Here is a 21538-nt window from a genome sequence, read left to right on the forward strand (position 1 = left end):
GCTGCAATCATACGTAGGCATGGGGGCCAGCCCGCAGCCACTGGATCCAGTTTTTTTGACAAGTATGCTATTGGTCTCCTCCAGGGGCCTAGGTATTGAGTCAAAACTCCTTTTGCGATCCCTTTACTTTCATCTATATAGAGGAAGAATGGTTTAACGACATCGGGAAGCCCCAGAGCTGGGGCTGACAAGAGGGCATCCTTGATTTGTTGGAATGCTGTATCTGCTTCTATTGTCCAATTAAAAGGCTGCTTGTCTTTTGTGGCCTCATACAGTGGTTTGGCTAATTCCGCAAACCCTGGGATCCAGAGTCGACAGAAGCCAGCCGATCCGAGGAATTCCCTTACTTGACGTGGGGACTGGGGCTTTGGGATTCTTAGAACAGTCTCTTTGCGGGCTTGTGTCAACCATCGTTTGCCTTCCCTTAGGAGATAGCCCAAGTATGTTACCTCAGGTCTGCAGATTTGAGCTTTCTTTGCTGACGCCCGATATCCCAAGGTGCCCAGTGTCTGGAGTAAATCTTCTGTCCCTTGGATGCATTCATCCCAGTTTTCAGCAGCTATAAGGAGATCATCTACATATTGTAACAAAGTTAGGTTGGGATGATTTTGCCTGAACTCACCCAAGTCCTCATGTAGAGCTTCGTCAAACAAGGTGGGAGAATTTTTGAATCCTTGCGGCAATCTCGTCCAGGTAAGTTGTCCATTTATACCCTCATCAATGTCTGTCCATTCAAAGGCAAATAGCTCTTGGCTCTTTGGAGCTAGAGGCAGGCTGAAAAAGGCATCTTTTAAATCCAGCACCGTATACCATTGTCTGTAAGGGGGAAGCGCACTCAGAAGTGTGTACGGATTAGGCACAGTAGGGTGTATGTCTGCCACCCTTTTGTTTACTTCTCTTAAGTCCTGAACTGGGCGGTACTCGTTTGAGTTAGGCTTCCGTATTGGAAGCAGGGGGGTGTTCCATGCCGATCGGCAAGGACGTAGTACTCCTTGGTTCAGCAGTCGCCGGATATGGGGGGTTATTCCTATTTGAGCTTCCCTGGGCATGGAGTATTGTTTAACCCTAACGGGGTTAGCTCCTGGTTTTATTTCTATATAGAGGGCGGGCCGATGTTTAGCCAACCCAATTCCCCCAGTCTCTGCCCAGGCATCTGGAAACCGCCTTACCCAGTCTTCAATGTTTTTATCAGGGGACCGCGGCTGCTGGTGTAACCGATATTCCTCCTCCAAAGTAAGAGTTAGCATAGGTAGCAATTTTCCTTGCCCATCGGTTACCTGGGCACCTTCAGGGTGAAAATTAATTTGAGCCCCGATTTTGGTTAATAAATCTCTTCCCAACAAGGGATAGGGGCTGTCAGGTATGACTAAGAACGAGTGAGACACTTTTCCCGTTCCCAAGTCTACTGTTCTTTTGGTTGTCCAAGGGCACTTTTTAATCCCTGTAGCCCCTTGCACCCATGAGGTGCTTGTTGATATCTTTCCTTGAGGGTCAGTCAAGGCCGAATATTGAGCTCCTGTATCCACCAAAAACTGCACTGGAGTCCCCTCCACTTTCAGAGTTACCCTAGGTTCGGGGAGGGGTTCCGAACCCCGTCACCCCTAATCATGCATTTCATCTCGGGTGACCAGGACTGATGGTCTCCTAGTTGTCCATTTACCATCTCTGGTTCTATGGTTCCTCTTTTTAGGGCAATCTCTAGCCCAATGGCCTTCCTCCTTACAGTAGGCGCACTGATTCTGACCCAGATCATGCACTCTGGAGTTCCCAAGTGGTGGTCGATTACTCGGGAGTCTGTTTCCTTCTTTTTCTGCTCTCCCTCCCTGCACTGCTACTGCTAATGCTTTGGTCATCTCCCTAGTAGCCCTAAGCTGCTTTTCCTCTGGTGCATCTCTGTTATTGAATACCCGCTGGGCTATTCTCATTAAGTCTTGAATACTTTTCCCTTCCAAATCCTCTATTCTTTGTAGCTTACGCCTTATGTCCGGTGCTGCCTGGTTAACAAAGCTCATTACTACTGCTGCCTGATTCTCTGGGGACTCTGGATTCATAGGAGTATACTGTCTAAATGCTTCCATCAATCTTTCTAAATAAGCTGAAGGTGATTCCTGTTTTTCTTGCATGACTGAATACACCTTGGCCAAATTAGTGGGTTTGCGAGCTGCTGCTCGGAGACCCCCCATTAGAGTCTGGCGATAAACCCGGAGTCTCTCCTTACCTTCAGCCGTATTGTAGTTCCATTCATCTTGCGGAGGCCTGGACAAGGGGAAAGAAGCATTAATTAAATCAGGGTTTACAGTGGGTTGTCCATCGTCTCCTGGGACCAACTTTCTGGCTTCCATCTGGATTCTTTCACGTTCCTCGGTTGTGAACAAAATCCGGAGTAGCTGCTGACAGTCATCCCAAGTAGGCTGATGTGTAAACATGACACTATCTAAAAGGGAAATCAAGTCTTTAGGATTGTCGGAAAATTTAGCATTTTGATTTTTCCAATTATATAAATCGCTTGTAGAGAAGGGCCAATATTGAAGCCGGGGGTTGCCAGCATTGTCTGGCGGCCCAGTTTCTCGGAGCGGCAGAGCGACCGTGGAATCTGGAGCTTCTGGTCGGGAGGGGCCGGCTGCCCGCTGAGCTCGGCTCCGCGTTCGCCTTGCCAGCCCTCCCGAGCCAGTTCTTTCTTCCTCGTTTTCGGACGTAGCCGCTTCTCTCTCTTCTGTAGCCTCCGGTCCTGGGTCCTGAGGAGGAATAGGGGCTTGCATATAAGGGGGAGGATTAACAAGAAGGGGGTCTGGATCATCCTCCGGGAGAATAGGGTGGGGAGCTGTGGGCTTTTCTGACGAATCTAACTTCTTTAGGGCAAGCATCTTAGTTGTGGGGGAGGGCGGCGGTGGTAGGAAGGGAGAAAGCCAGGTTGGAGGGTTATTATCTACCAAGTTCTCCCAGGTTAAAATGTAGGGAATTTGATCTGGGTGGCCAATTTTTCCTGATTGGAAGATTTTATCTTTGACCTTTTGGATAGTTGGGAGGTGGAAGGTTCCCTCTGGGGGCCATCCCACTTGGAAGGTGGGCCAATCTGACTTGCAAAAAGTTACAAGTTTTCTTTTACTGATTTCAACTGACAAATTACGTGCTCTGGCTTGAACCTCCTCAAAATGGCTGACCATGATAGTCAAAGGGGTACTTTGAGTTTGGCCCATCTCTATAACAATTAAATATCCAACTATTGAGAGGAGAAGAGATGTAAGGGTTAGGTAAAAAAGAAACCGAGCCAGACGACGCCGATGTGGATTGGAAATGTCGTCACAGCAGAGAGCTGCCGCTGGTCGTCTATCCGGTTGAAAACCTGTTTCCTGTATAATTCCAAAAGGATGAAATGAATTTGACCATTGATTAGTATTGCTCCTTTCTATCAGGAGACCTATAGACCCGTCTTCCTCCAGATTGGAGATGAGAAGTTTGAGAGTGAGGAACGGTGCGCAGCCGCCGCCGCTGCCGGGGGATGTGGCCAGGGGATGTGGCTGGCGCCCGCCCCGAGCCGCCACCGCTGCTGCCGCCGCCGCCACAGGAGCGCTGGAAGAGGAGCTGGGAGTGAGGAACGGTGGTGAATTGTAACAGACTAACACAATGAAGAACTTGATAGAAGGCAAGAGTAAAGACCACACAGTACAAAACACAAACAGACAGACACGTAGCGCGCTAAATCAAAAATTGGCTAGCCAACAAAAACAATTTCCGATCTCAAAGAGTTGCCCAGGCACAATACAACACCCAAATGGGACAAAGAGTTACTCAAATGTGACAAAGTCGCCCAAATGCAGCACAGCTGCCCAGATGCCAGAGTCACCAAAATGCGACAAAGTCGCCCGACGGGTCGAGGGGACGTCTCCCGAGACCCTGCTGGGGTCCTATAGCGCGTCCGCCAGGACTGTGCCAGCCCAGAACCAGAACCTGCAGGCAATCCAGACCAGAAAACACACGGCAATGCCTTACTCACCGGCTGAATGACTCTATGATCAGGTGTCTAGGTGGGTTTGGGGTATCCCGGGCGAGCCCCCATATGTTGTGCCCGAAGGCTCGAGACCCCGCAAAGACCACCAGAGACCACGATCAATGCAAGCAGCAAAGAGTCATTTATTAGCAAGCTCGAGCTTGGTCCTCTGCGTCCTTAACCAGTGACGCTAAGAGAGGCCCCCCAGCCTTCGTTAGCAGGGTTTATATAATAAAAGGCAAGCAGTTATACAGTGTTCTTCCTAAATAGCTAACATATACAATTGTAAAGCAAGTTATCTTAAGTTCTGAGTTGCTCTGACCTCCGGGAGGAGGGTTATCGTTAGCAAAGTTTGTTCTCAGGTCAGCTCCCCTGGCCTTCACAGATAAGACGAGAGAGGTCTGTGTTTATACATTCTTTACCATTTTTACAACCGGGGCTGTGGGCAGTTTGGGAAAGCTTGTGTTTAAACAGGTGCGGAAGAGCAGGGCTGTGGGCAATTTGGGGAAGCCGGTGTCTCTATCTTTCAGAACATCAAGTACCTTCTGTGCATTCTGGAGCACATGGATTTCCATTGAACTGGGTGATATGCATTTGCATGAACTCTAAGCTCTAATGTTCTCTTTCTTTTCCTTTCAGAATTAGTTCCAAAACTGTTTATGTATACATATGCGTGTGCACATAAGATTGGTAAAGTAAACATATCAATTAGATAATTCTCCAGAATAATGGCACATCAAAATTATTAGAATCACCCAACAGGACATCTGTTTATATTATTCTGCTAAGTGGGGACAAGTTAGACTCCATGTGATAAGAAATGAATTTAAATAATTATGACGCGGGCACATCTTCAACTTCCTTTCTGCTTGTCCTCAACAAGAGGAGGCACTGTCCACTCTCTGAGTGACAGTTTTAGCTTATTCTTTTAATTATGAGCAATTTTTTCTTAGGTCCTTTGCTTTATTTCCTTCATATACTGCTTCTAATGATCCTAACCTAAGATTGTTAGAATCCAAACAATCCTAATATGGATGTCTATGTAGTTAATCTCAGGAATAAAAATATTTATGTGTTTGGGTCACTTGAATTATTTCTTTTATTTTAAAAATGTCTTTTATTGATATTGCATTAGTTTATAGTAATAGTGGGTTTGATCCTTACCCCATTTGCAGATTTGTTTATTAGGGACCAACTCATTTCCATAATCATATTTTAGCAAATTGTAAATTTACAGCAAAATTATTCACTCATTTTCTGATTAAACAATTGCTAATAGAATATCTGCTGGTTTGAGGTACACTATAGTAGTGGAGGAAAGTGCCAGTTAATTGAGCAGAACTTTTTCTTTATTAATCTTAAAGCCTGAGGCCTCATTTGATATGAAACAAAATGCTAAAATACCTAGCTGTTTTTCTTATACATATAACTAACATAACACCTGGGATATAACAATGTCAGTAAAATTTTGAGTAAAGTAAAAAATGATACACAAATATAATTTTCCCACAGTTCAAAGTGGGAAAAAGTTTTTTGATTACAATATCTGTAAGTTTGTTGTTTAATTTTTTTTTTTTTTGTACTGGGAATTGAATGCAGGGGTGCTCTACTCCTGAGCTACATCCCCAGCCTTTTTTTTTTTTTTTTTTTAAATAATTCTTTTAGTTGTATATGGACACAATATCTTTATTTATTTTTATGTGGTGCTTAAGATTGAACCCAGTGCCTCTACCACTGAGCTACAGCCCCCGTCCCCCAGCCCTTTTTATTTTTTATTTCGAGACAAGGTCTAAGTTACCTAGGCTGATCTTGAACTTTTGATCTTCCTGCCTCAGCCTCCAGAATCACTGGAATTATACAAGTGAGCCACCATGCCTGACAAAGATTTTTATTAAGATAAATATTCTATAGGTGAAAATGAGGGCTGTACCTCACTGACACCCTCTGTCTTTGAGAGAGAAAGGTGAAGCTGAAATCAGGGCTGTTTTTCACTCTTCTCTTTGCTCACATTGTCAATTTGAAAGAAGCACCTCATTTGTTGCGAATGTCAAGTTCTTAATCTGTAAAGTGGAGTAATTATCTCTCTTCTTCTGCTCATGGACATGGTGTGAGGAGGAGTTAGTAACTCCATGTAAATGAATGAATAAATTTTTTTTGAGAATGATTGTTTTTATTAGCAATCAATAAGTTGGAATGTCATGGCTCAGATGCTGCAGAGTAAAGTACTGAGTGACCACTACCTGTCCGACTGGGAGTTAGTTCTGTTTCCTGAGCATTGCCAGGAGGCAGTGTTAAGTTTAGGTGGAAGGGTGTGGGGGAAAAGTACTGGTCCTGGAGCAGACATAGGATCAAATTTGACTTTGACGAGTTAATTAATGGTGTGACTCTGGGCAAAGTACTTCAGTTTTTACCTCAGTATAATTATAAAAAATATTGATGCCAGAGAACTACTATTTAATTCTGATCTATATTAAGCGTCCAAAAGGAAGGTTTAAACACAAACTAAATCCATATTATTTCTAATATTCACTGTATTGATGTGCGACATATTTTCTGGGCCCCTTATGCAAATTCCTCAAAATAGAGAACAAATTATAGTATCCATCCTGACTCTCCTAAGTGGTATACTTCAACAATTGGTTCCTGACAGTAAATGATGTTTGATTTTGCTGTTTTGTGTCTGAGTTTGGCTACCAGGTTGAAAATTCAGCTACTAGGAAGTTGGGCTTTAAGAGATGTCCAATTCCTGCCTTGTACTAATGGATTTATTCTGATTTTCATGATGGGTTCAGTGTAAATAATTTGCTTGTTCCTCAGATATGTATTGAGCACTGACTATATGTAGGACACTACTGGGTTAGTTCAGGTTTAGTTCTCCAAGTCTCCAACATTGGAGTTGCCACCCTCCCCATGGAAGATTTTGAAAAGATGGCCCTGAGAAGCAGAAAGAAAGAGAAATAAATTGAAATCTTTTATAGAGGTTCAATTTTTAAGCATAGGCAGCTTGTTTTACATCATGTTATGGTTTAGATAGGGGCTATTTCCTCAAAAGCTCATGTGTGAGACAATGGAGATATATTCAGAGATGAAGTAATTGGGCTATGAGAGTCTTAACATAATTGCTGCATTAATCCCCTGTTAGGATTGATGGGGTGGTAACTGTAGGCAGGTAGCGTGTGACTGGGGCAGATGGGTCACTGAAGCATGACTTTGGGGTGTATATTTTGTCTTTGGTGAGAGAAGTCTCTTTGCTTCTTGGTGGCCATGTCCTAAGCTGCTTTCCTCCACCACTCTCTTATGCCATGATATTCTGCCTTACCTTGGGCCCAGAGCAAGGGAACTGGCCATCTGTAACTTTTCTTCCTCCAAATTGTTCTTGTCATGTCTTTTGGTAATAGTGGCAAAAAAGCTAACACATATAAAATTGCACAGAGTTTAAATACATATAATTTATAATCAGACTCCAGATTATTTTCCATTTCAGCCTATAAATAAAGACACCAAGAGAAATGAAGAGGTTGTTTTTGTTGTTGTTTTTCCACAGCTGACTGCATAATGAAATGTCAAAGGAGAGAAGAGATGAGAGATTGGAATGTTAACTAAAAAATGACCAAGTGGTTTGATTTTTACATTTAAAATGAAGCAGAAGACCAAACTGAATAATGATTAAAATTTTTTTCCCTCGTAAAAACTTTAGGAATAGATGTGAGTGGAAGTGATGGAGAAATTGTGTGGAACACTGAACTCAGTTTTTTTTTTTTTTGTTATTGTACGGTGCTTGCAGGTCTGGACCCCTCTTCAGTGGGGAGGATCCCCATGGACTCTGGTGCTATAAAGCATGACTGAGCTGTAGGTTGGAACTCTATATTAGTCTAGGGAGATAAAAACTCTATTTGGGAAACTGCTGCCAGTGGTATCTGCTGTGCAATTGTTGAATTTTATTACCCATTGCATTGGTGGATGAGGAAAGTAGCTTTAGTCACAGGTGTGAGCAGGTAAGTAGGTGAGCACCTCCCTGTAAACCCTATTAAAAACACTAAACTGAGTGGAGGACCCATGGCTCTGGACCTCAGTGACTGTATCCTCTTGCTGGGCCAAGGCCACTCAGCTCACCTCCTTACTCATTGCTCTCAGCCTAGGAGAACTCAGGGATGGCTCAATTAAGTCAAGCCTGTCTCCATGGACATGTGTCTTGCTCTCATGCAGATCCAAGTAATCATCTAGGTATGATAGACCCAGAATGCAAAACTGTTCCAGACTTAGTTCAGAGTGCATAGTCCTGATTCATGTTCTGGTGTATGTGAGGGGTGTACAATCCATTTAAGCTCTTCTAGTTCTTACTCAGCTTGTCAATTAGATCTAGTTGGAAGAGAAGCTCCACTTGCATCAATCTTTCTTCTCCATTTCCTTTGTCTGCTTTAGCCATTTCATTCAGATTCTTAGAGCAAGTAAGGCTTTCTGTAGCTTCCGTGACCTGGGCTGTCTCTTACTGGAATGGTAGAACTATTATTTCTAGGACTCTGGTTGAATTAATCCAACCCCAACTCTTTTAAGACCTCCTCTGTAATTATTCTGTAGTGTGAGACAGAAGTTGGACCAGGGGATCTAGGCAGCAACTCTCTACTTCTCCACAGCCTAGACATGAAGCAGTGAAAGAGGACCTGACCAGAGAGGTATGTGAAAGAGTAAATAAAGCTCAATACTGCACAGTTGGAAACTTGGAAGGACTTGGAGTTTAGTTACTGGAACATAAAATATTGATAGAGTTCCTTGACTCAGAACTCTGACCAGCATGGAGTCAGTGGGGGAGGAGTAACAGAGAGAAAGAGAGAGAAGAAAAGCCCATAATCTTACTTTCTTAACAATAGCTAGAAAGAAAAGCAGAGAAAGTTAAAATGGTAGAGAAGCAGCAAAGACAGTGAAAGAGATCAAGCAGTTGAACCCAAATTGTGGACTGAAAGCTGTGCTGGTCAGAGCAGTGATTATTTTAGAGTTCACAGCTAGCCAGCCTCCTTAAAAGAAATTAAACCATAATTTCTCCCCAGCTTCAGGTAGAAACAAATAAGAATGCCTCTGAAGTGGGTTGTTTCAGTTATCCATCTAGAAGGAACTTGACATTACTGCTAAAGAAAACTTACTGAAACCTCCTCATTCTCATAGCAGACAAGGAGAATGGGGTGGACTTGATCCAAGACCTAATCAAACCTGGGGAGTACTAACCCCAACCCACATAGCTGCCTCAGGAACTGATGCAAAGATAAGCTGTCTGACAACCTCCCCCCATTACAGTGATGAGAAAAATCAGAGAGATGAACTAATTATTAATAAATAGCAATAAAATATTAATATAATAATAAGTCCCTTGCATAAAAGTAGAATGATAATCATTCCAGCAGAAAAGCAGGCATACAATTTGAAGAAGCAAGGGAACAAACCACCCCAAACAACCCAGAACATTTCAATAACTGACTTCATCAATACCAAAGTGGAAGAAATGTTGGAGAAAGATTTCACAGTTAAAATGTTCAGTGAACTAAAAGAGGATATAAGAAATGAAATAAGAAAATACAGGAAGTGAGTGGTCATTTAATAAAGAAACAGAGATTCTGAAAAAGAAACAAAAAAATCCTGAATATGAATGACTCAATAAATCAAGTTAAAAATTCAGTAGAAGACATCACCAATAAATTAGACCACTTTGAAGATGGACTCTCAGGACTTAAAGACAAAGTGTATAATCTTGAAAATAACATCAACAATAAAAAGATGTTAGAAAACCATGACCAGAATATCCCAGAAATCTAGGATAACATTAAGATACCAAATGTAAAAATCATTGGCATAGATGAAGACACTGAAATTCAAACTAAAGAAGTTCACAAGTTTTTCAATGAAATAAAGTCAGAAAATTTTCCAAACCTTAGAAACAATATGGAAACCCAAATAAAAGAGGTATTTAGAACCTCAAATAGGCAAAATCAAAGTCTTCTCCAAGACACATTATAATTAAACTTCCTAAAAATAAGTATAGGATTTTAAATGCCTCAAGAGAAAAATGACTGTTCACAGTAAGAGGTAAGTCAATTAAGATTTCAACTGATTCTATAGCCCAGACCTTAAAAGCCAGGAGGGAGTGGAATAATATACCAAGTCCTGAATGAAAAGGCATTGACCAAGATTATTATATGCACAGCTGTCCTTCATAATTAAAGATGAAATAAAAACTTTAACATGGTAAGCAGATGCTAACATAATTCACAACCACTAAGCCTGTACTACAAAACATACTCGATGAAATATTTCATGCAGAGGAAATGAAAAATAAATATTAGAACCAGTGTAGTCAATTAAAGGAGAATCAAGTCTGAATTAAGCATTAGAAGTAGATCAAAATAGCAGGAAATAAAAATCATCTCTCTGTAATAACAATGAAGTTAATTGTTTAAGCTTTCCAATCAATAAATACAGAATAGGCGAATGAATTAAAAAACAAGACTGAACCACATGTTCTTTACAAAAGACTCACCTTGTAGGCAAGACATCCACAGACTGAAGGTGAAAGGATGGAGAAAGACATTCCTTGTAAACAGAGACTGAAAACCAGCAGAGGTCGTTGCTCTTATATTGGGCAAGGTAGACTTCAAGTCAATATTAATCAGAAGAGAAAAAGAAGTTCAATTCATACTGGTTAAAGGAATCACCAGCAATATTTAATTGTAAATATTTAAGCCCTAACATTGGAGTGCCTACATATGTAAAACAATATAAAGAATTCAATAGACCACAATGTAATAATACTGGGTTATTTCAACCCATATCTCTCATAAGATAGATCATCCATACATAAATTAATTAGACTTCAGAATTATAAAATACAATTAACAAATGGACCTAATAAACATCTTTAGAATTGTTTATTCATTGACAATTCACTTTCTCCTCAGTGGCACATGAAATGTTCTCTAAAATAGTTGATATTTTAGGGTACAAAGAAAGGTTTTGAGTGTACAAAAATACAGAGCTAATTCCTTGAATGCTATCAGAAATCAACAAGATTATAAAAGAATCATTTTAACTTCTTGAAATTAAATAATACACTGAAAATTCTAAAATTTACTTAAGATTACTTTCTAGAGGAGGAAAATTTTATTTGGTGCTCTCAGTTTCAGAGGTCTCAGTTTCTAGATGACTGATTCCATTGTTCTGGGCCTGAAGTAAGGCAGGAAATAATGGCAGAAAGGTATCGAGGAGGAAAGCATTCCAGACATGGTAATCAGGAAGCAGAGAGATTTCCACTCATCAGGAACAAGATACAAACCCCAAAGAGATACCCTTATCTCCTCCAGTCGTACCATACCTGCCCTCAGTTGCCACCCAGTTAATCCCTATCAGTGGATTCATCCACCAGTTAGATTATAGCAATCACAATCTAATAACTTTATCTCTGAACATTTTTTAGTTTTAAATTTTTTTAATCACAGCATCATAATTACAGATAGTAATTGGGTTCATTTTGGCAAAATTGTAAATGCAAAGAATTTGATTTCAAGCACTGTTCCCCCCCTTTTTTTTCCTCTGCTTCCTCCACCTATTATCCCTCCTCTATTAAACTTCCTTTCTTCTACATATACATAAAAGTGAAATTTCCTTTGATATCATTATATATGAATATAAGATGATTTTGTTCATGCCCTTATCTTTGCCTTTCCCTTCCTTTCTCCTTCTCGTTCTCGTACATCTACTGTGCTGATCTTTCCTGTATCTTTATGACATAGACTTCTCTCCACCACTGCCTTCTTTCCATTATTTTGCTCTTGCTTCCACATGAGAGAAAACATTCAACCTTTGATTTTTTGAGTCTGGCTTATTTTACTTACCATGATTTTCTTCATTTCATCCATTTACAGGCAAATTCCATTATTTAATTCTTCTTTGTGGATGAATAAAACTCCATTGTGTGTACAGACCACATTTTCTTAATCCATTCACCTGTTGAAGGGCATCTAGATTGATTCCATAATTTGGGTATTGTGAATCATGCTGCTATAAATGTTGTAGTGGCTGTCTTGCTATAGTATGTTAATTTTAGATCTTTTGAATAGACACTGAGGAGTGGAATAACTGGGTTATATTTTGTTCCATTCCTAGATTTTTGAGGAACTTCCACACTGCTTTGCATAGTGCTTGTACTAATTGGCAGTCCACCAACAATGCAAAAGTGTACCTTTTCCCCTAAATCCACACCAGCATTATTATTTGCATTCTTGATAATTGCCATTCTGACTAGAGTGAGATGAGATCTTAGTGGAGTTTTGATTTGCATTCCCTAATTGCTAGAAATGCTAAACATTTTTTCATATATTTCCTGGACATTTGTCTTGCTTTTCTTTTTTCCTTTCCTTTCCTTTCCTTTCCTTTCCTTTCCTTTCCTTTCCTTTCCTTTCCTTTCCTTTCCTTTCCTTTCCTTTCCTTTCCTTTTCTCTTTCTTTCTTTCTTTCTTTCTTTCTTTCTTTCTTTCTTTCTTTCTTTTTTGTTCTTTTTTCTCTTTCTTTCCTTCCTTTCCTCCCTCCCTCCCTCCCTCCCTTCCTCCCTCCCTCCCTCCCTTCCTTTCTTCCTTCCTTCCTTCCTTCCTTCCTTCCTTCCTTCCTTCCTTTTTTCCCATTCTTTCCTTCCTTCCTTTTTTCCCATTCTTTCCTTTCTTCTTTCATATGAGGGATTGAACCTAGAAGTGATTACCCACTGAGCCACATGCCCAGTGTTTTTGTTTATATTTTTTGAGACAGGATCTTGCTAAGTTGCTTAGAGCTTCTCTAAGTTGCTGAGCCTGGCTTTGAACTTGGGATTCTCCTGCCTAAGCCCCCCGAGCTACTGGGATTACAAGCATGTGCCACTGTGACTGACTTGTGTTTTTTCTTTTGAGAAGTTTCCGTTTAGTTCTTTTGCCCATATTAATTGGACTACGTTTTTTTGGCATTGAGGTTATTTTTATTTTTATTTGTTTTTAGTTCTTTATGTATTCTGGATATTAATCTCTTGTTAGAGCAGTAGCTGGTAAAGATTTTCTCCCAAACTGTAGGCTCTCTCTTCACTCTCCTACTCATTTCCTTTACTGTGCAGAAATTATTTAATCTAATGACCTCCACCTATTTATTTTTAGTTTTATTTCTTGAGCTTTAAGGGTCTTGTAGAGGAAGTCAATGTCTGCACCTGTATGATGGGATGTTGACTTGAAGTTTTCTTCTAGCAGTTTCAGGGTTTTTGATTTGAATTCTGTGCAGGGTGAAAAATAGGGACCTAACTATATTCTTCTAATGTGAATATCCAGTTTTTCTAGTGTTACTTATTATAAAGTGTGGAGAGCAGTGACAGAGAATGGGAGAACAGTGACTGAGGTTGGGAGTCTCTGATGACCTCATGGCTGTGGCATGCCTAATACCTGGGAATGTTTCTGTGTAAGAGTACAGGATGCTTAGCTGCTGTGGCAATGCCCTGCATGAGGAAGATCTGTGCAAGACTCCTATCAGCTCTGACCTTGATCTCAGGCACATAGCTCCTGGTAATAGAGGAATTCTAATACTAGACAACCACGATGTTTCACCAGCTCTTCTTCTCCTGTTGCTGCCTGATTTATAGTAACTTTTAATAGTGGACTTTATTTTTAAAAAATTTTTATTTTATTTGTTCTAATTAGTTGTACATGACAGTAGAATGCATATATACATTTTGATAGATCATACATAAATGGAGTGTAATCTCTCATTTTTCTGATTATGCATATTGCAGAATTACATTGGTCATGCAGTCATACATGTAAATGAGGTAATCTTTTTCACTCTACTATCATTTATTCCCCCATAACCCTTACCTTCCCTTCACTCCCTTCTACCTAATAGAAAGTAACTCTATTATTCCCTATGCCCACCCCCATTGTGAATTAGCTTTTACATATCAGAGAAAACATTTGGCCTTTGGTTTTTTGGTTTTGACTTATTTCATGTAGCATGATATTCTCTAATTCCACTCATTTACTGCCAAATGCTAGAATTTCATTAAATTTTAATTTCTTTAAAGCTGAGTAACATTCCACCATATATGTATATACATATATATGTATCACATTTTCTTTATCCATTCATTTGTTGCATCAGTAATGAATCCAATGAAAGAGAAATAAAGAACACTACTCCATTCACAATTACCTCAGAAAAATAAAATAAAACACTTGGAAATCAATCTAACAAAAGAGGTGAATGACCTCTGCAATGGAAACTACAGAACATTAAAAAAAGAAGTTGAAGAAGACCTTAGAAGATGGAAAGACCTCCCATGATCTTGGATAGGCAGAATTAATATTGTCAAATTAGCCATACTACCAAAAGCATTATACAGATTTGATGCAATTCCTATTAAAATTCCAATGATGTTTTTCATAGAACTAGAAAAATAATCATGAAATTCATTTGGAAAACTAAAAGACCCAGAATAGCCAACGAAATCCTTAGCAAGGAAAGTGAAGCAGGAAGCACCCCAATTCCAGACTCAAACTAAATTACAGAGCTATAGTATAAAAACAGCATGGTATTGGCACCGAAACAGACACATAGACCAATGGTACAGAATAGAAGACATAGAGACAAACCCACATAAATAGAGTTATCTCATACTAGACAAAGGTGCCAAAAACTTTCACATGAGAAAAGATAACCTATTCAACAAATGGTGCTGGGAAAATTGGAAACCACATGTAACAAAATGAAGTTATACATACATAGTTAAACTGATCTGTGAAGTAAAGGATGGTATAAAGAGTGAACTCAAAACACAGGAAATGAAAGATCACTTCAATAAAGAATCAGAGATTGTTAAAAACAAAAACAAATCCTTGACATCAATAAATCAAATTATAAATTCAATGAAAAGCATCACCAACATACTAGACCATTTGGAAGACAGAACCTCAGACAATAAAGATAAAATTTGAAAATAAAATCAACCATGCAGAGAAGATGGTAAGAATTCATGAGCAGAACTACCAAGAATGGGATAACATGAAAATACCAAACTTGAGTTATTGGGATAGAAGAAGGAGCAGAGATACAAACCAAAGGAATTCATAGTCTTTTCAATGCCATGATATTAGAAAATTTCCCAGACCTAAAGAATAAAATGGAAAATCAAATACAGGAGGCTTTCAGGATCTCAAATGTACACCAAGACACATTATAATAAAAATGACTAAAATACAGAATAAGGATAAAATCTTAAAGGCCATGAGAGGAAAAAAGCAAATATGTATAGGGGAAAACCAGCCTGGATCTCAACTGACTTCTCAACCCATACCCTCAAAGTTAGGAGGTCATGTTAAAACATATTTCAAACTCTGAAAGAAAGTGGATGTCAATGAAGAATTTTTGCAGTGAAATTAAGTTTCAGATTTGAAGATGAAATAAAAACCTTCCATGATAAACAAAAGTTAAAAAACTCACAAATACCCTGCATGACATTCTCAACAAAATATTCCATGGGGGAAAAGTGGAAAAAAAAAAGTGAAAACCAGCAAAGGGAGGAACTACACTAAAGTAATAATCAAAAGAGAAACCAAATCAAATTAAAAGCCAGAAATAAACCAAAAAATTTTAAATTTTATTTATTCATTTATTTTTTTTATTTTTTACAGACTGCATTTTGATTCATCATACACAAATGGGGTACATCATTCTGTTTCTATGGTGGTACATGATGTAGATTCATACCATTTGTGTAATCATACATGTACATAGGGTAATGATGTCTGTCTCATTCAATGATTTTTCATACCCCTCTCCCTCTCATTTCCTTCTACATAATCTAAAGTTCCTCCATTCTTTTCTCACTCCCCACCCTCCCCAGTCCCATTATATATCATCATCCACTTATTGAGGAAAACATTCAGCCTTTGGTTTTTTGGAATTCGCTTATTTCGCTTAGCATAATATTCTCAAACCATTCATTTATCTGCAAATGCCATAATATTCTTCTTCTTTATGACTAATATTCCATTGTGTATATATACCACAGTTTCTTTATTCATTCTTCTGTTGAAGAGCATCTAGGTTGGTTTCACAATCTAGCTATTGTGAATTGTGCTGCTATAAACATTGATGTGACTGCGTTTCTATAGTATGCTGATTTTAAGTCTTTGGGTATAAACCAAAGAGTGGGAGAACTGGGTCAAATGTGAGTCCATTCCAAGTTTTCTGAGGATTCTCCACACTGCTTTCCTGAGTGGCTGTACCAATTTGCAACTCCACCAGCAATGTAAAAGTTTATTTAGTTTTCTAAACAAAAACTAAAGAAAACTATTGAACTAAATAATACAATCAATGATTTAGACTTAACAGACATATACAGACTATTGAATCCTTCCACAAATCAATACACTTTTTTTGTGGTTGCACATGAATTCTTCTCTAAAATAGACCATATCTTATGCCACAAAGCAACGCTAAGTAAATACAAAAAAAAATGGAGATAATACCCTGTATTCTATCAGATCATAATGGACTGATATTAAAAATCAACCCAAAAAATCAGAAGCTATTTACCACATGGAGACTAAATAATACACCATTGGATGATGAATGGATAGTAGAGGAAATCAAGTAGGAAATGAAAAAATACTTAGAGGTAATAGAGAACACCAATGCAACAGACCAAAATCTCTGGGACACTATGGAGGCAGTACTAAGAGGAAAGTTCATTGCAATGAACTCATTTATTAAAACGGTAAAAGGTTAACAAATAAGTGACCTAATATTACATCCCAAAATCCTAGATAAAGAACAAATCAACACCAAAAACAGTAGAAGACAGGAAATAATTAAAATCAGAGCCGAAATCATGGAAATTGAAACTAAAGAAACAATTGAAAAAATTGACAAAACAAAAGGTTGGTTCTTTGGAAAAATCAATAAAATTGATAAACCACTAGCCACACTAACAAACAGAAAAAGAGAGAAAACACAAATTACTAAAATATGCAATGAAAAAGGAAATATCACAGTGAACACAACTGAAATGCAGAAGATAATTAGAAACTATTATGAAAATGTATACTCTAATAAAGTAGAAAATATTGGAGAAAGATAGTGCAATGATAGACATCATTACCCTATGTACACGTGTGATTACACGAATGCTGTGAATCTACGTCATGTACAAACTTATAAGTGAAAAGTGGTAGCTCATTTGTGTGCAATGAATCAGAATGCAGTCTATAAAACTAAAATTAAAAAAAAAACAAATTCAAAACAAACAAGAAAGGAAAATATTGAAGACATGGACAAATTTCTAGAGACATCTGACCTACCTAAAATGAATGAGGATATCATACATGATTTAAACAGAAAAATTTCAAGTAATGAATAGAAAACTCCATTAAAAGCCTAACAACTAAGGAAAGCCCAGGACCAGACAAATTCTCAGCTGAGTTCTACAAGACCTTCAAAGAAGAATTAACACCAATACTCCTCAAATTATTCCATGAAATAGAAAAGGAGGGATCCCTTCCAAACTCATTCCATGAGGCTAATATCACCCTGATACCAAAACCAGACAAAGATGCTTCAAGGAAAGAAATCTTCAGAACAATATCCCTGATGAATGTAGATGCAAAAATTCTCAATAAAATTCTGAAAACTCGCATTTGAAAACATATTAACAAGATAGTGCACTATGATCAAGTGAAGTCCATCCCAGGGATGCAGAGTTGTTTCAACATACAAAAATCAATAAATATAATTCATCATATCATATCAATAGACTTAAAAAGAAGAATCACATGATCATCTCAGTAGATGCAGAAAAAGTATTTGACAACATAGAACACCAGTTCATGTTCAAAACACTAGAAAAAATAGGGTTAGTAGGAACTTACCTCAACATCATAAAAGCCATATATGCTAAACCCAAGGCCGACTTAATTCTAAATGGAGGAAAATTGAAAGCATTCCCTCTAAAAACTGGAACAAGACAAGGATGCCCTCTTTCATCACTTTTATTCAACATTGTCCTTGAATCTCTAGTCAGAGCAATTAGACAGAAAAGAGAAATTAAATGTATAGAAATAGGTAAAGAAGAACTCAAATTATCACTATTTGGAAGATGCAAAAAAATTCCACCAAAAATCTTCTAGAACTAATAAATGAATTCATCAAAGTAGCAGGATATAAAATCAATACTCATAAATCAAATGCATTCCTATACATCAGTAGTGAATCCACTGAAAGAGAAATAAGGACCACTACCCCATTCAAAATTGCCTAAAAAAAAAAAGCAAAACAAAACTTGGGAATCAATCTAACAAAAGAGGAGAAAGACCCTCTGCAATGAAAACTACAGAATACTAAAAAAAGCAGTTGAAGAAGACCTTAGAAGTTGGAAAGACCTCCCATGATCCTGGATAGGCAGGATTAATATTGTCAAAATGACCATACTACCAAAAGCATTATACAGATTTGTTGTGATGCCTATTAAATCCCAATGATGTTTTTCATAGAACTAGAAAAATAATCATGAAATTCATGTGGAAAACTAAGAGACCCAGAACAACCAAAGCAATCCTTAGCAAGAAAAGAGAAGTAGGAGGCATCCCAATACCACACCTAAAACTAAACTACAGAGTTATAGTAATAAAAACAGCATGGTGTTGGCACCAAAACAGACATGTAGACCAATGGTACAGAATAGATGATACAGATACAAACCCACATAAAAACAATTATCTCATACTAGACAAAGGTGCCAAAAACTTTCCCTGGAGAAAAAATAGCTTATACAACAAATGGTACTGGGAAAAAATGGAAAGCCACATGTAACAAAATGAAATTAAACCTTTATCTTTCACCCTGCATGAACTCAACTCACTGTTGATCTATTGTATATCTTCTTCTGTGAAGTGTCTGTTCAGTTCCCTCTTTCACCACTTTTATTCAACATTGTCCTTGAAACTCTAGTCAGAGCCATTAGAAGAAAGAAATTAAAGGCACACAGATAGGTAAAGAAGAACTCAAGCTATCACTATTTGTCAATGACATGATTCTACATTTAGAAGAGCCAAAAAATTCCACCAAAAAACTTCTAGAACTAATAAATGAATTCAGTAAAGTAGCAGAATATAAAATCAATACCCATAAATCAAACATGTCCCTATACATTAGTAATGAATCCACTGAAATAGAAATTAGGAAAACTACCCCATTCACAGTAGCTTCAAAAAAAATAAATAAAACAAAATACTTGGGAATCAATCTAACAAAAGAAGTGAACAACCTTTACAATGAAAACTACAGAACACTAAAGAAAGAAATTAAATGAGAGCTTAGAAGATGAAAAGACCTCCCATGATCCTGGATAGGCAAGATTAATATTGTCAAAATGGCTATACCACCAAAAGCATTATACAGATTTGATGCACTTCCTATTAAAATCCCAATGACATTCTTCATAGAACTAGAAAAAGCAATCATGAAATTCATTGAAAACTGAGAAACCCACAATAGCCCAAGCAATCCTTAGAAAGAAAAGTAAAGCAGAAGGCATCCCAATACCAGACCTCAAATGATATTATAGAGCTATAGTAATAAAAACAGCATGGTACTGGCACCAAAACAGACACATAGACCAATGGTAGAGAATAGAAGAAACAGACAAACCCACATAAAAACAATTATCTCATACTAGACAAAGGTGCCAAAAACTTTCACTTGAGAAAAGATAGCCTATTCAACAAATGGTGCTGAGAAAAATAGAAAGCCGCATGTAACAAAATGAAATTAGACCTTTATCTCTCACCCTTCAAGAAACTCAACTCACTGTGGATCAAAGACTTAGGCACTTGCCTTGCAAACACGAGGCCCTGGGTTCAATCCCCAGTACCGCAAAAAAAAAAAAAAAAAAAAGACTTAGGCACAAGAACAGAGACCCTACACCTACAAGAAGAAGAAGTAGGCCCAAATCTTCACCATGTCAGCCTAGGACCTGACTTCCTTAACAAGGCCCCTAAAGCACAAGAGGTAAAATCAAGAATCAGAAAATGGGGCCCTACTACCAGCCTGGAAACAGGAGGCTCATGCCTGCTTAGTACATAGCTCCAGAGGAGGGAATGCAACTCCTGGGCTCTCTAGGTTTTGTGCCCCACCACCTGGATGCCTGGACCCAGAGCTACTCTGCCAGTTTTGTCTGCGGGTCCTTGGTGCTCTGACCGTAGGTGCCTGGCCACTTCCATCTAAACTGGAATAGGAGCGAACAGCTGCCTGCAGCAGGAGAAAAAGTGATGTGGGGGTGACCATGGCAGGGTTAGCCTCATTTCAGCTAATCATGGGAGAGATAAAGTCTCTCCTGATTATAACTGGTTTAGAAGTACAGTTCTCCTTGAAAAGATTTTCATAGATTATGATGACAGTAAAATATAGGTAAAATATTGCTCTATAATGTAGGCCCCAGAAGTTTCAGTTGTCCTCTCATATTTCTTCCCACTGTCAGTAGAACTTCAAATGTAGTTTTCCAGCAGATTTTGGCTTTGAGTGAAGAGGGCTATTGGATTATAGCTTTTCTGTATCTAGTTTATTGGGACCATTTTGAATTCTATGATGAATTTAGAAAAATTTTAGATCATTTACAATTGGATAAAGTTAATCTATTTGGAGCTTCTTTGGGAGGCTTTTGACCCAAAAGTTTGCTGAATACACTCACAAATTTCCTAGATTCTATTCCCTCATCCTCTGCAATTCCTTCAGTGACACACCTACCTTTGACCAAACTTGGACTGCAAACAGCTTTTGACCAATGACAGCATTTATACTCAAAGAAAGAGTTGTTGGAAACTTTTCCTCTGACCCAGAGGACCCAATGGTGGTTGATGCCATTGTCTGCATGGTGGACAAGTTGGAAAGTTTGCATCAGAGTAACTGGCTTCAAGACTACCCTGAATTGTCAGAATTCTTATGTGGAACCTCATAAAATTTGGGACATTCCTACAAACATTTTATGAATGATTTTACCAGAGTGCACTTTCAACTGAAGAAATGTAGAAACTATCCCAAAACCCAGAGAGTTTACCTTAAAATCAGAGGCAAATTCCCCTACCTGTGTAGAAATGCAGAGGTGAATCTTTATGTACAGATACAGTTGCTGCAGTTACATGGAACCAAGTATGCTGCCATTGGCTGATCTATGGTCAGTGCTAAGAAGCTTGAGGTGCAGAAAGGCAACCTCAGCATCAGCCAGGAGGAGCAGTAGATGTGGCTTTTGCTGTTACTGTGAGGCGACCCAGTGTGTTTTTATACAATCAGTGGCATCAGCACTGCCAGTCAGCCTCTTCCTTCAGGTTCACCAATCTCATCAGTTCTCACTGTATTTTGGAAGTAAGACTGATTGTCATCTTGACAGGCAGCAGCTCTTCTATGACAGTGTAACTAACAGTCCCCACTTTGGTTTTTTTAGTTTTTGAAATTGAAAATGTAATTTGAAGACTCCCATTTAAAAAACTTGTAAAAATTTTATAATCAAATC

The 21538-nt window shown here is 38.5% G+C and overlaps 1 pseudogene; it reads left to right on the top strand.

Annotated features, from left to right (window-relative positions):
* Window positions 1-10043: 10043 nt before the first annotated feature.
* LOC124969925 (maspardin-like) lies at window positions 10044-21265 on the top strand (annotated as a pseudogene).
* The last annotated feature ends 273 nt before the right edge of the window (window positions 21266-21538 follow it).

Source organism: Sciurus carolinensis, chromosome 18, assembly GCF_902686445.1.
Source record: "Sciurus carolinensis chromosome 18, mSciCar1.2, whole genome shotgun sequence".
Taxonomy (NCBI): Eukaryota; Metazoa; Chordata; class Mammalia; order Rodentia; family Sciuridae; genus Sciurus; species Sciurus carolinensis.